The sequence below is a fragment of the Rutilus rutilus genome (genome assembly GCF_951802725.1).
Source record: "Rutilus rutilus genome assembly, chromosome: 14".
NCBI lineage: Eukaryota > Metazoa > Chordata > Actinopteri > Cypriniformes > Leuciscidae > Rutilus > Rutilus rutilus.
This window is the reverse complement of record NC_140219.1, coordinates 32,993,142-33,009,235: the sequence shown is the minus strand read 5'-3', so window position 1 is coordinate 33,009,235 and position 16,094 is coordinate 32,993,142. Positions and strand designations below refer to the sequence as shown.

The 16,094-nt window shown below is 36.5% G+C and overlaps 1 long non-coding RNA gene across 1 annotated transcript; it reads left to right on the top strand.

Moving 5' to 3' along the window:
* Positions 1 to 7,719: 7,719 nt before the first annotated feature.
* Positions 7,720 to 10,358, top strand: LOC311303755. The gene is made up of 6 exons (XR_014629826.1): positions 7,720 to 8,224; positions 8,628 to 8,681; positions 8,878 to 8,942; positions 9,043 to 9,102; positions 9,186 to 9,281; positions 9,478 to 10,358. It is a non-coding gene; the product is annotated as an uncharacterized lncRNA (long non-coding RNA).
* Positions 10,359 to 16,094: the final 5,736 nt, after the last annotated feature.

Genomic DNA, 16,094 nt, shown 5'->3' with positions numbered 1-16,094 from the left:
TGCCAGTATTGACTCCCCCCTAACTAGGCCAGAGCGACCCCAGAGACCTTCCATATGTAGCACTGCCCTAATGGCCAGTTCATATGGGTAACTTTCACATGCCACTTCCCTACGGCTAGGATGTGGTCTCTGTAGCGTTCCTTTCCGTTTGGAAAAGGCACGCTTTTCCAGCGTTATCCAATAGTCTCACTGAGTGGGTCAGAAGGAACAGCAGTGATCGTACTTCCCTGCGTAAAGCCCTGTCCCATCTTCCGCCCAAGTAGGTGCTAGGGGATCAGGTGGCTTATGTGGATCACTGGAAGGGGCAGCAATAGTGGCGCTTTGGTCGGGATCCCAATTCGTCAGTTCCGGTTTGAAGTGACGTCGAACGTGACTGACTGAAAGGGAACGTTTCGGTTACATATGCAACCCTCGTTCCCTGAAGGAGGGGACAGAGATGTTACTTCCCGTCGCCACAGTTGCTGTACTACTATTGATCTTATTTATACCTGCACTGTGGGGCGAAACGCGCGCAATGCAAATCTTGCATGCCAATATGCATTGGCTCGTTTAGTTTACACTTGAAGGTTATTGGGGTCTCAGGTGAGATCCCAATTCGTCAGTTGCACTCTGATGTAACGTCTCTGTTCCCTCCTTCAGGGAACAAGGGTTATATACGAAGAGTTCAGATGCAAAAACCTCTAAATGCCATCTGGAATTTCCTCCTAGAATGATCATTTTTATGAAGCTCGTATATTTAAGTTCAGTAATTTCACTTACATGGCAATGAAAATTACCTATTAATTGCCATTTAAGTGAAATGATTGAAATTAAATATACGAGCTTGATAAAAATGATCATTCTAGAAGAAAATTTCAGATGGCATTTAGAGGTTTTTGCATCTGAACTCTTCATACGTAACCGAGACGTTCTCATCATAGCTGTTTTATATTATGTAGCGTGACTGTATTGACCAATTAATGCCATGACCAGAATTCTCCATTTTGTAATTGGAATTACATATTTTGTTCACCACAGAGACAAGTACAATACAATTCTTGAGTTCTTCAGCAATCCTGTGATTTTGAGCCAATGAAAAAACTCTAGTGCAAATATGTATAAATCATTTTTAAATACTGGAAGTATATTTAAACTTGCAGTTCGGCATGTCTTTGCTCTTCTATACAGATTTGGAAGTCTCTTCACATGGTAATGAAGCTTGTGTTGAATTTAGGATCAAGGTTTGTGTAAGAAAACAGCAGGCTCTTTAGCGAGTATCACTCTTCTATTGCAAACTGACACCAGACTCAGGAAGTTCAAGCTTAATCTATCCTCCATTTCATCCAGCTCTTGATTTACTTAACAGGGGTCTTCATAAACTAAGTCAACCTTAGTTATATGAAGCCATCTGTTCTGTGTATTCAGCCTGTCCGTACATCAGAGACTATGACAGTCGCTGGGAATAATTAGATTAGAAAGAGCCACAGCGCTCCATCGCTTGTTCGATTCTGACTTTTACTATAGCAGGTGCAAATGACTTTCAGGCAACAGATGGTCATGAAGAAACTGTCGATTATGAAGGCATCTCGTGTATATTATTAGCTCACACCCAGTTACCACACACAGATTATTGTGCAATATATTGTGATTATAGCACTATAAAACCATACGTTTAACACAGATTTGAGCAAATACAACATATGTATGGTGCTATTAGTAAACTGAACCACAGGTCTTGTGACTTTCAGGTCTTGTTGACAAAGCATTTCATGGGTAAAATAACTGTTATTGCTTTTTTAATTAATGGGCTTCCGAACATTTTTATTAATACAATTTGCTTGTTGCTTTACAGTCTCTCACTCTGAACAGTTCATAAAAATAGATTTCATGTTTGAAAAACTGGATTGCCTGAAACGCATAAAATGTTGCTCTCTGTCGTTTATGGCATCCCTCAAAATGCATCAAATAAACAATGTTTTTCCAAATAACGAATCCTTGACTATATTCTACTACATACCTAATGTGAAATAAAGCAGAATATTGCCTTTTTTTTTAAAGAACAAAAAACCCTCACGTCTGTGTTCAAGCTAAATGTGTAGGAACCTTGTGCCTGTATTAATGATCTGTTTAGTCACTATTATTGATCCTGAAATAAAAATGCATGAACTCACCAAGAGGGGTTGAAAGAAAGAAATGTTCTCAATGGTCTAATGAATGGTCAACACATGGCAGCCCTTAATGAGTTTATATCCTGCTGGTCTTTTACTGTAAGCGGGTCTATTATAAAATAGAGGTCCTCACAATTTGGGCCGCTGAGAAATGTGTTATTATTAGTGGTGTTTTGCTAAGGAAATTATCTCCACTATTGCTCATACTTAGGGTGTGATATGAATCTGAGCATTTCAGACTTTTTCTCTTGATTTATCTCAGTAAATTAGTTCAATAGCATCTTAATGTCACCTTTGCATATATCCTGTAACTTTTCTCTTTCAGCAGCCAATGGGCATGAATTACCAGTGCAGTTTAATTGCTGGAAAATGGCTTCACAGTGGGCTCCAACCCTGCTGCTTTTGCTTCTGTTCCTGCGCTGCGTGGGTCAGCATACATAAGGACGGCATCGATAAATCTTCCCTCATTGCCCACCTCAACAGCACTGAGGTGAGTGAACACGTCCAGGCAAGACGCCAAAGAGTGGCAGTCATACCGCTGACAGACAACGCCACCCTCCACGCCAGCATCATGCCTGAACGCTAATTGAAAAATATATACAGTAGATTTATAGACATAAAAGTGCTGATGGCAAAAGTAACATGGTCAAGACTGACATGCTGACAATTAAAAGGTATTTTAAAAGCACTGAATTTGAGATTTGTTTTGTTGTTAAATTTAGTCTCTTAACTCTTTCCCCACCAAACAGAATTTCCACTGTTATACGTTAGGGGGCGCTATTACGAATCTTCTGAAAGAGTGCTGAATCTCCTGATCAAAACACAGGCGAAGAAGACGCAAGCAATCTAATTTGCAATCATATGCATATGTAAATTAACACGATCATCAAAATTAAACAGCATATAAATCAAAACTGCCATCCATGTTTTGATCATTGTTATGAATCTGATCTGGAGCTAGTCTTTGACAAAAAAAAAAACATGATTTTCTCAGGTTTTTGCTCAAAATGTTGCTTTTTTTAATGACACTTACCCATAATCAAGTGTTGATTAAAAAGAATGCATGAAGCTAGAATAAAATGTTTTGTTTGAACGTGACTGTGCTCCATTAGACAGATATAATACAATAATAGTGAACAAGTTGGAATAAAGTACCCAGGCGTAACTTTTCTTGGTGATTATTCTTTACTGTAAAACTGAAATACAAAAAAAATTAAATATGTACGTATATATTACAGGTAAACAAATACAATAATACTGTTGGATAACAGTCAACTGTTTGCTCTCATTTCAAACCATTCTCTACAAAGTTCGTTTCAATATTGTAATCAGTTCAACAACTTAATTATAGCAGAACAAACTTGTTAATTACTTACAGTCAAATGTTTTCCAAGCTGTTAGAAGATCGCATTTGTAAGCTTTGCTGCAATGTTTTCCTTTCTCTGTTGCACTCCCGGAGGAAATAATTCACAATATGACGAATGAAATAGTACAATAAAATATACAAAAAATACCACTTCAATTTTTAAGGTCAACACACCTGTCCTGTATGAGTTCTCCTTAGTTCCTATGGTTTCTGATTAGTTCATCTTCATTCAGCTGTTCCTGTTTAGTGTCCTCATTTACTTTTCATTAGGGGAGAGTCGGGACGATTGAAACGGGGGACGGATGAAACACTGAGACTTCCTTGAAAACCACTCATGTCATGTATGTCAAATTTCGTCAGCACGTACAGCACGCAATGCCTACCATACCCGCGAAAATATTTCTTCTTTACGTCGTGCCGTTTTGGAGTTAAAGCCGCAAAGCTGTTTTTGAGTGCGGTAAGTGAATTATTTCGTGCAGTACTTTTTTTGGACTGACAAGTTGGATTTATTGTTTCATGTGCCATTGTAATGATAATACGGCAGGTGTATTAGTACTGCAACACACCCTCAAGTGTGCAATATCAGAATTTTTTAGTTTAAAGGCAAAAGAGGTTTAACTGACAGGAGGCGCTGTCGGGACGGTTGAAACAAGTGTTTAAACCGTCCCGACAGCACCTCCTGCCAGTTAAACCTGGTCATAGCCTATACTGTTCATAGATTCATATACTGTTCCTAGACTTGTGTTTCTTTTAATGCAAATTCATTTTCAATTACGCAACACACGTTATCTCTTTAATAATCATCAATTGTCCAATCTTCAATCTTCAATAAATGTAACTTATCGTCTTCTGGTTGACCTCGTTTTCTTCATAATAACAGGCTATTCAACTAGCAAACACTCAATATGACTCAAGGAAGAAATTTAAGAAAATGAATTGTAAACGGATCTGTCTGTCTTCGTCAAAATAGCCCATTATTTATCGTCTATTGTTTATTGGGCGACAGAACAAAAATGGTTCATATGAACCTTTAAATTAAAATAAATTACAAAATATGTTTGTAACAATATGTACATAAGTTACTTGTCAGGTATTGTTCACAAAAACAAGCATTAGATGAATAGTTGCCGTTTAAACTGTTATGTTTCATCCGTAACACCCCTGTGTTGCAATTGAAACAAAGCACAACTATCGTTCAAAGTCAAATTTTACTTAAATCATTCTACATTTGTACCGAATAACACATGATACTAAGAGAACACATATGTGAGTTGTTGATCACAAAAAAATAACAAATCTATCTGTAACCTTATCTTAGAAACCGACGCTAATCTGAAAAGTGTTTCAACTGTCCCGGCTCTCCCCTACTACTCATTTACCTTCTCTTTTCAGTCCTTTGTCGGTTATTGTTTGAGTTAACGTGGTTGTATTGCTATTGGATTAACTGGATTATTGCATCTCCTTTGTCCTGCACTTTCTAAGCCACCATAAATGTGACAACAACACAGTTGTTTCATGACTGGCCAGATTCACAGATGACAATGATCAAGTGTGTTTCATGTTTGTTTATTTATTTATTCTGTTTATAACAGTAAAAACTATTCATGTAATCTTTATGTTATACTGTGACATGTATCCAAACAACTGATAAAACATATAGTCCCCACTTTATTGGTACATTGTAGGTTTATTTTGAACTTTATTTTTGTTCATATGGTGCAGCAAAATGAAATTTTTTCATCTGAAACGTCTGTGTATTTGACAAATATTTGACAAATATTGCATCTAATCCACTTCATATTGTCACTATGGGAAGAAAGTTTCCGACATGACGGCTATGTTTTCAACTCCCCCCAAATCTCGCTGATCGGTTAAATGTACGCGTTAAGACTTGTGTAATTCTATAGTCTTTGATTTAACCGATCACTCATGTTGTTTTGAATGGGGAAAAGGGCAACACTTAATATCGGGGAATAAGTCCCGACTTCTAAATAAGAGCCAATGGACGATTGGCAAAGTCACCGCGTCACTGCAGATGCCGTTAGAAGCTTGTTTTCGTCAGATGTGTGCTTCCACTGCATGTGCATTAGCTTGATCCAGCTTGAAAATGTCCGTTTTCTGTCATGATTTTAGCATCTAGAAACAAAATGTATGAGACAGTTGTTATCAGATTTCATTGGTGGTTTCAAATATAAAATGTAATCATAAGCTTGGCGAACAGTTTTGGAGAATTAGGTGTTTCCCCATTCAGAAAGAAAGGAGCTATACTTGCATGCCTGAGAGGCATTTCAAAGATGGCCGCCGAGTGAAATGACTTGTCTTAAAGGGACTTTGGTTAAATCCAGCCGAAGGAGCTGAAGTTGAACACACCTAATGATTGTTTTCAAACAGGTTTGCAAAAACTCTCCCTGTCTTTTATTGGTAGAACAAACAGATAGTCCCACCCCAAACCACTGTTCCTATGTTGGGATGTTTTGACAACACCACAGAGATACAGTGTTTACACTTTCTAGAGGAATCAACCTACAGTTGGCTTACAGTTGTCTGCATATTTAATTATGATGTGGAAGAAGAAGAATGAAACATCAAACATTTTCATATGACATATTTCACCATTACTATTGTTCCTGCATACTCTTTCTTAGGGGATATGATTCATGATGACTGGATGAGTGTAGCATGCCATTTCTCACTGTGTTTGCAGGCAGTGTGTGTGTATATTTGTGCTGGTGTCTGGCATAAGAGCCAGATGAACAGATCGTGAGTAGCGGGAGAGAACGAGTTGGCGGACGACTGAGTTGGCGATATACCAATAATGCCTCTTCATACTTACACAATTCAATCATGGATGTTTCACAACCCTGACAGGCAGCAGTGGGCATTCTCATTTTTAAGAGACTTGCAAGCCAATAAATGTTTTTTTTTTCTACAATGTATTTCTTATAGTGTTTCCTAAGGCAAGTCTCACCATTAATGTTGCACGGGATTTTAAATAACCCATAGTAATACTCAATACTCAAATAGTAAACATCAAATAAACGTGTAATTCATCCCACACAGTTTGTGCTACATGCTGGTTGTCAATGTCCTGACTTTTCGTCATTATACAAATATATGGTGAATTTGGTGAAAGAGAAGATATATGACTTTGTTCATTTATATATTTCCTTTTGTTTTTCATTTCAGTTCCATTTCCATTTCAGAGTTCTTCAGACCTAAAATGGATTACACTATATCAAGTTCATCGGGTCTTGGTGAGTAAAATTTTTATTTCATATACTAAATATCTATTTCTGATATCAGGTATTACATTTTCATTAGTACTAGTTAAAGGAGGGATGATTGTAATGGGAGCACTGGGGTGTCATGGGTCAGGTACACTGTTAGACTTTTCTGTAATTTCTACAGTTATTTACTTTAAATCACCCAGTATTATACTGCTATTTCTCTTTACAGTAAATAACTGTGATTCCCATTGCATCATGGGAATTTTCTGTGACGTCAAACACCACATACAGAGACTTAATGTATTTTTTAAATTTGCAGTAGCCTATACTACTGTATTTGACGTAACGGCCTCTCTGACTGGCACCATTCAATCGTGCTTTTTATTTCCTATTTTTTGCCTTACACCGCGTGTCTACAACACTATAACAACCAGAGGCTATCTATATTGGACACATTGAAGCGACCGGACCATTAATGCAAAATGCAAACGCAAAGTAAGGAAAGTAATACCTCCCACTTCCTCACATGCTGTTTTACAGAGACAGAAGTGTATGCTCCTTTCATATTCACATATGAAGGGTTGCCAGACATGAAAGAAGGTTGGCTATTCTGCTTCCCACTTCATCAACTGTCACCCCTCCATTGTGGACATAGTGGATTCATGTAACACGTTTCCTAAGGTCCCTGAGGAGAATGAAAACAGAGTATAAAAGTGGCATTGTGCTGTGGCGGCCTACTCTCTTTCCTCCTCGTTAGAGTAAGCAATAGCCGATGAGTCTAAGGGTTAGATCATGGCCCTCCCCAAGCAGTCTTGTGTGTTAAAGGAGGGGTTTATAGGCTCCTCTGGGTATAGGTTGCTGTTAATAATGCCCTTCTTCAAGAGGTCACACAGTGATGCGACTTTCCAGTCCTTGAGTTTTTGGTTCTACACTGTTAGACTTTTCTGTAATTTCTACAGTTATTTACTTTAAATCCCCCAGTATTATACTGCTATTTCTCTTTACAGTAAATAACTGTGATTCCAATTGCATCATGGGAATTTTCTGTGACGTCTAACACCACATACAGAGACTTACTGTATTTTTTAAATTTGCTGTATACTACTGTATTTGACGTAACTGCCTCTCTGGCTGGCACCATTCCACCGTGCTTTTTATTTCCTAATTTTTGCCTTACACCGCGTGTCTACAACGCTATAATAGCCAGAGGCTGTCTATATTGGACACATTGAAGCGACCGGACCTTTAAATGCAAACCTGTTTATCCCTTGTAAGAACTAGCGCGAGCGCTTGGACCCGTATCTGACTACGTCTGAAATATAACGGCCGCGGCGTATCACTACACTGTCTGGGATTTGTCGTGTCGCGTCAGACAGACATCCAGTGTAGGTAATGGGGTCTGTCTTTTGTTGGATCGCGACGTTCGTGTCTGGCCCGGGGAAGAGACGGAATTCACTTCACCGAGAGAGAGATCAGCAAGCAAGGTAAAAAAAAAACAAGAAAAAAAAACATTCTGTGTATGTTGACCATAGACTGGCTGTTGACAGGATTGTGCCCAGTTTAACGTATGTTATAACGTTAACGTCAGCCTAACGTTACTCGTCGTCAACATGGCGGTAACGAACTTTACCATGGTAAACTGAGCTAACGTTTCATTTTACACACTTTGTTAGATTATTGAATTGTCGAGTTAAAATATGCCAACGAGCAACGCGTTTACATTAACAATAAATGTGAATAAATTAATGTGAAATTCTGTTTATAGCCTAATGTTGGCCTACTGATGAGAACCTTTATAGTTTTACCATTAGTTTGCAAACTATACCATATTATAGTTTTTTTTTTTTTTATGGAATTTAATATTTGCTTCCATTTTTGTGTTTAAAGGCAACTGCAACAAAGCGCCAATTCGCGCCAGTGACTTCTAGCAAGATTCCAGAGGTAGGCCAGCCCATTTGTGATATATTTTGAGATAAGTTTGCTGAAATGATTAGCATACGCTATGTGAAAATTGCTTTTGAGCCACTGGTGCAGACTAGGTAGCTTACAATAGGCCTATCTTATAAAATCTCTATAAAATTGGCTAACTTTATATCAAATAAGTGACCTTTGCATTATGTCTAACTTTATTACACAGCAAATGAACCAATCAGAAGATGGACCATTGTCTTTGTTCAGTCTCACCAGATTAAATGTATCCAGGTAAGCACTGCAGTAAAACTCTCACTAATTCATTCAGACCAAATCTAGCATTCTAAACAACTTAAGTTTATATTTTTGCATTATTTTTATATTTTATTAGCCAGAAGACTCTACCATTGCAGTTCCACCTGACTAGGAAGGTCCTAATATCAGCGCACAGGTGGGTTAACTACTGTAGGAAGGAGAACGATCATCACACAGTGATTTCTTGCATGTGTCTTACTGTGTATTTGTCTCAAACAGGTACTCCTTCACTGCAGACAAGCTGAAATGGGCTAAAATCATTTATTTCAGTCGTTCTTTATGGATCTCAGCATTTTTGGACAGAATTTAGGATTTGTAAGTATTAAAATTTAATCTGGCATAATTTAATTTAGTTCTTTTGTATGCTATTTATTGACAAAAGCTGTTTACAAATATATATTCTTAAGTTTTTGTGAAAATAATAATAAAAATTAACAAAAAAGGAGGTTAAAAATAATGTGACACTAATATTCTCTCTCTCTCTCTCTCTCTCTCTCTCTCTCTCATATAGTTTTGGAACCGGGATCTCCTCTGAAGGACTGAGTACATTTGTGTTTGTGGGCACGCATGCAGACCAGGGAACACTCTGATGTTGTCAATCAAGTTCTGAACAGGAACCAATCTTTGGAGAAGTTCATTTATTCACAAAGGTGGACAAAAACATTGTGTTGGCTTTTTAAAGATTATTTTGATGATGACTTTTACTCCTATGCTGTAGAAAAGATGGAGTAGACAGTCAGACATTGATAATAATAAGAAATGTTTCTTGAGCATCAAAGAGACTTCTTTCAAAAACATTAAGACACTTAAATACTTCTTTTGGCCTCCAGTGTACATGAATCCAACAAATTTTTGGAAATAAGTGAAATTATTTTTAAGGTGGGGTTATGTGTCTTGTATTGTGAAAAGAACTGTGTTTTGTCCTGTTTTGGACATTTCCTTTTTGACTGCTTAAAAATGTATTTATATTCTGCAGTTTTATGAATGTAATGGTTGATATTTCATTATAATACTTGTATAAGCTAAACAACCAATGACTCTACATTCATTTAGTCAAATGCTAACGTTTTGTTTATGGTTTTATGTATGTTTTTAACAATGTGTGCAGTGAAGGACAGCACATAATGTGTTAATTTAACACGTTTACACATCTTTGTGCTAACCTCTCTGACATATTTACTTTGTTAAAATCATTAACACAATGAATGAGTTAAAATTAACACAACATTTTTTGTCTCTAAACTCACCCATTAATGTGTAAAAATTTCACACATCATTTCCAGCATTGGCATGTTTATTTTGTGATATATATGAAATGTTTTAAATAAAAAAATGGTATTTTGTGATAACTTTGTCTAATTGGTTTGTATGAAAGTAGTACTTATGTAGGATAAAAATAAAATTAATCATAATTATCAAAATTATCAAATCTAATTTATATTTAGTACAAATAAAAATAATTACAGTAGTGTACTGATTAGCTTAGTTTTTACAGTAATGCACTGTACTGATTAGCTTCATTTTTACAGTAATGCACTGTATTACACAAAACTGAAATACGGTTTGGTACTGTAACTCTTAATTACAGTAACTTACTGGCAACAGTGTTGCCAGTAAGTTACTGTAAAAAACCCTTGAAAAGTCTAACAGTGTAGCTCACTCATTGTGCATATCTTTACAGCTTAGTAAGGCCAGGCACTTGTTCAGCATGGTGAAGTGGGTATTAATCAGAGCCGGCTCTCCCTATAAGCGAACTAAGCGGCTGCTTAGGGCCCCGCCGCCACTAGGGGGCCCCCTAACGACAGATGGTACCTGCCGGTGTCGCTGCGGTTTAAAGCTATATAAGCGGTTTATACTCAACGCCTCTGCATGAGCGCGAAGGTGCGCGCAGCAAAAATGACATCATTGCGGTGTGGGCGGTCGTGCTCGTTGGGTGCACAAGACCACATTTCACTTGGTGGTGTTCATTGCTTTTTTTGTAACAACGCGCACGGCTCCACATCCGGATCCGACTTCGAGCCGAATCTGGCCGAGCTCGAACTTCTCACCACACCGGCACCCAGTTTGCACGTCTAAATTAGTTGCTTACATTAAAAAAAGGAACATACAATAGCTTAAAAAGTATTTTTAAACATAAAGGTCCATGTTTAATAAAAATGTTCAAGAAACTTTAGTGAAATTAGAAAATATGTAGGCCTATGAGATTGTTAATTTAGTTATGTTGTATACACATTCTCATATCCATATATTTTGTTTTATTGTCACGAGTAATAATCTGTCAACCAACCGTATAGAAATCGTTGTCTTCCCTGGACTTGGAAATTTGACCACAAAAATGAAACGAGTCTATCCATCGGGTGCAGAAAAAAAAAAGGAACAAGAGAAAAGAAAGAAAAAAATCCCATTATAGTAGAGCTACTACTCTAACGAAATCCAAATTTTAAGCAGTTTTCACTGTAGAATTATTTTTTTATGAGTTTTTGAACTTGACATTATACAATGCACAAATAACCGCTTATTGCGCCTTCAGCCCAATTCGCGTTGCTATTTCACGGCAGCCTCGGAGCCGGAGGGTGCGTTAAAGTGGACATAAGCCCATTATAGTAGAGCTGATTCTCTAGTCTAATTAAATCCAAATTTTAAGAAGTTTTTACTGTAGAATTATTTTGTTATGAATTTTTTAACTTGACATTACACAATGCACAAAAAGCCGCCTATTGCATTTTCTGCACAATTCGCGGCGCTGTTTCACGGCAGCCTCGGAGTGTGCGTTAAAGTGGACATAAGCCCATTATAGTAGAGCTACTACTCTAACGAAATCCACATAAGCAGTTTTTACTGTGGAATTATTTTTGTATGAACTACATGTAACGTGTAACAATGACACTAATTTTTATTTTTTTTTACTGTAAAATGTAGCCTAGTTAAAAAGTGTTACCTAGAGTTTTTATTAGATTTATGTATATATTTTATAACTAAACATTTTAAATACACATTTGGTTAATGATTGTTCGCTGAAGTAGTGTTTTTGTAGTTGGAATATATAAAAAATATAAATTCCAACTCAAACTAGAATCTTTTGTAGAATTGTTTATCTCTTTGATACATCAATATATAAGAATATGTTTAAATCACTTTAAAAGGAAGCAAAGAAATTACTGGTCCAACTTCTTCCTCTTTTTAAAGTGTGGAAAAGGGAAAAGAAGTTCAAAGATCAAGACTCCAGCAACACCTGTAACTAGAATAATATTAATAAAATAAAATTTTAATAAAACAATAAATAATTGTGGGCAGTTAAAAGAGGTAGAGATGAAACATGTAAGGGTTAGATTGCAGTTGCTGGTTTGTGGTGGCAATACTCCATTAGGCTATTCACTGCAAGGAAGGGCCCCAAAATTATCCTGATTAGGGCCCCCAGACTTACAGAGCCGGCCCTGGTATTAATGTTCCCATAGCATCAATGTTATGACGCAGCGTTGAGTTCCCTCGAAAGGGAACATCTAGGTCAGGGGTTCCCAACCCTGCTCCTGCCGATCGACTGTCCTGCACAGTTTATCTCCAACCCTAATCAAACACACCTGAAGCAACCAATTAACATCTTAAGGATCGCTTGAAAATTAAAGGCAGGTGTGTTTGATTAGGGTTGGAGATGAACTGTGCAGGACAGTCGATCGGCAGGAGCAGGGTTGGGCACCCCTGATCTAGGTTATGAATATGGTGGTTATCTTGTTACCATGCTTCAGTCATGTCTGCTCGTCTCCTTCAGAGAATAAACGGATGACGTCTAAGGCAGGCACCTTTTTAAACTCATGGGTGCTCCTTGTGATGTCATAGGGCTGCGTGTTTTCACACATGCTTCAGACACCGGTCACGCAGGGGCGTTCCCATAGCTTTTAATGTTATAACGAAGCATCTCGTTTCCTCTCAGGGAACCAGGGCCATATTCATAACTTAGACGTGTTTGCTTTGTCATTATGGAGTATGGACTGTAGATTGATAAAAAAAAAAAATAAAAAAAAAAACAATTAGCATAAGGCTGCATGTTGTAACCTTATGCTAAAATTATTATTTTTATTTATTTTTTCACATCAACCTACAGTATTTCGCAAGTATTTTCATTATTGTAATGTGAAAACATTATTTATATAACAAAGTAGCATTGGTTGTACTGCTTAAATATTTTATTTCCATTTTGATATATTTCCATTTTGATATTTTTTATATATATATATATCTTTTTTTTTTATTTAACTTTTTTATTATTATTATTATTATTCATTTTTTTATACTTAAATTAAATAGCCAAAAATCTGGTCAAATTTGGAGTGCTTAACTCTCATGAAAGTAATGTTAGAATGTGGAATTATTCTTCTTTTGGTTTTGGGATGAAGTGTAATATGGACATGTTTCCATCATTCTAATGCACACACACACACACACGTGCACGCACGCACGCACGCACGCACGCACGCACACACACACACACACACACGTTGGGTTTTCATACTGTATAAACTGTACATCCTATCCCCAAACTAACCCTACCCCTAATCACGACTTTCTGCATTTTTACATTTTCAAAATTGAATTATCATCATTTAGTATGATTTATAAGCTGCATTCCTCATGGGGACCAAAAAAAGTCCCATTCATACTCACACCCAACACAAATAGAGATGACCTAATGGAGAACTTACTACCCGGTGACGCATGCACATAAATTATTTTGCCCTCCAGCTGGTCAATACAGTTAATCCAGCATGAAATTATATTTTGTTCAAGGTATAAAAAAAAGAAAGCTTGTCATCACTTTTAAACATTCGTGGCATCAAAATGTGAGGCTTTATAGATAAATACTTGCTCGCAGCGGGTGAGGGTTTACTGTATTTCATAGCTGTCAAAAGGAATTTTGTGCCCTCACATCAGGGGACATATTGCAAACTTTCAAATGCTATCTAGAACGTGAGCACAGTTTTCTTTATGACTGTTATTTCTTTGGGGTGGCAGCATCATCTCTCATGTAAACTGAGGTTTTGATTTGGGATTGTGTGGTAATGAAATGTTATTATGGCTGAAATGAAATGCGCTGTAATCACGTTGTAGCTTGCTTGTACTAAGAGCTAGTTAACGCTTGGCAGAGTACTTTAAGATTCATTACGCAATTATGTTCACCATTTTGTTTGTGATGCAGTATGCGAGCAAAAGAAAGGGTATTTGATAGCCCAGCAGCTCAAATAAAACTGAGTACGCTGCCTCCTGCATCAGGAAGTAGGCTGAAGTGGGATTTCTATACACATCCAACATTTCCAGATTGCAAAAAACAAAATGTTTTCCAATTAACATGACTTCATCCGTTTCACCGACCTGGTATTACTCCAAACTTTTAATCTTTCCAGTCTTGTTATGCCCTTAGGCCATTAGAGGAGACGCTCAAGGCGCTGAAGAAAGTCATCAGCATTTGGATTATGAGGTTATACTTAACTCAGGTTACATACTAATCAACTTCCTCCAAATGCAATAGGAAACTAAGGAAGGAAATCATTGTTTTTGATTTCGATATGTATTGAAATTTCTATTTTTAAAATACCAGAGGCCCATTCAATAAAATTAAAGAGTTTATAAACCCCATTTATTATTAATTTCCACCTCTCTGAGATTTACGTAAAATATATTGTTGGGCTGTCATTAAATTAATAAAAAAAAAAATTAAGTAAAAATCAATATTTGCAGAGAAAAACACAAAATTTAAGATAATTCAAAAACATTACATCATTATGGTAGATCGGTAAAGCTCTGAATAATGACAAAAAAGTGTTTTTTTGAAGTCTATCACTATATTTGTCAATCTGTCTCAGGTAGCCCAGGTAGGATACATACCTGAATGCCAATAATTAAAATGTTTTTTAGTTGTTGGTCATTGTGCTGTACACACGCAAACTGATGTCTGGCTGCCGTGTCGCATCTTTCTGTTCTTCAGCATCTCACGCCTGCATGAGTGCTGCATTTTTAATAGATAAAACGCTTCTTTTAACTGTTCATTCAGCTGTTCTGTTGCACTTTGCCCAGCTGGTTTTATGTCCTGTATCAACTACAGGCTCTCAGTGAGTGTTATTTGGTGAGATTTCTTTTATTTGAATTAAATGAGGCGTTATTTGCTGCTTTGCCTTTAAGGCCTTCTATATGTAAATGATCTCTTTATATGCAAGTTGATACAGCTGTTTGCTGCGCTTTCAAACACAACACGCAGTGTAATTTTATAGTAAAATTAAATTTAATATCAAAATATTGATGAAAATCAATGAAAAGGGCAGAACAAGAGAGCACATGTCAACCACAAAGAAAGACAGATTTGGACAGTTATACAGTAAACCCTTAAAAAAAAAAACAAAAAAAAAAACTGACATTTATTTTCGGTTACACTTTATTTACTGTAGATGATCCCTTTAGAATTGATGTTGACTAAACCTACATGCCAACTAAATCTCAGTAAAGTATTAGTTGAGTATTAGTAGACTGATAGGGTTAGGGTTAGTAGAATATGTTGATGCACTTGCAAAGTTACTTATAGTGTAATCTCTGTTGAGGGATTATCAAAATATAGTGTAAACTGGTATTAAACAAACAGTCTATTAATACTCGAATGACTGGTAGTCGAAATGGGTAACACTTCATAATAACTGCATGCTATTAATCATTAGTTAAGCATTACTAAACAGTTAATTAATCATTTATAAAGCATTAATAGACATTAATAAGCAAGTTTATAAATGCAGTTATAAATGCTTTATTCTTGATTTATAAGCATATCTATAATGTGTTTAATAATTGTATTTTCATACTTTATTAATTATCAATTTATAATTTCTAAATAAAGTATTGCATTATTTACAAACTAGGTGTTGTCATTGATTAATAAGATCAGTTAGAAAGTGTAAGTAAATGTTGTAGATTCAGGTAGTTATAAAGCATTTAGTAGTGGTCAGTTCACTATTTTGTGAGCTCATCTAAAGTGAGGACTATTTATGCCTTGTAAAGCATTTATAAAGGAGATTTAAAGGCTCATTTATCCTCTAAACAGAAAAAGGAAACAAACACAACACAGTGATGGAACATAAAATATTGAACAGC